Consider the following 593-nt stretch of genomic DNA (forward strand, 5'->3'; position numbering starts at 1 on the left):
ACTCTTATTGTGCTAGGTTAGTAATTAATTCCATGGTCCCTGTGGATTCGATCTTTTTATTACTTGGCGACATTCCGTATACTTGCGGAACACGCATCATGTTTTTGGCGTCGTTGCCGGGATCGTGCGTAATTTTTTACTAAACTTGCACATTAAGTTTTTCTTTTATTTTCTTTTATATACATAGCTTCCATTCATTTTTTTAAATTTTTTTCATATTCGTTTATTGGTATTATTCTTTGCAACATTAATTTTTTAGCATTGTAATCATTTGTTTTATTGTTGTGCATGCGCAAGGCCGACCCAGTGGAGTTTCCTTTTGATCATGAAATTTGTAACGCCCGCCCTTACCAGATCCTCTACGGACGCTACAGTTTGTACATTCATACTTAAATGCTACCATTACATACGAAACTACACTTAGCAGCGGAAAAATTTAAAAACTTTTCATAGCAAGCATAGAATTCGAATACAGTAGATAGTTTAACCAAACTACAACCAACATGAGTTTATGAAATAAATTTCATAGCCAGGACTTCGTCACGTCACACCACACACATCCATTAGTTCTGTCCTGTCTGCCTCCGCCCATT

Source organism: Curcuma longa, chromosome 13, assembly GCF_044706935.1.
Source record: "Curcuma longa cultivar G26 ecotype Majalengka, Jawa Barat chromosome 13, ITB_CL_G26_1.1, whole genome shotgun sequence".
Taxonomy (NCBI): Eukaryota; Viridiplantae; Streptophyta; class Magnoliopsida; order Zingiberales; family Zingiberaceae; genus Curcuma; species Curcuma longa.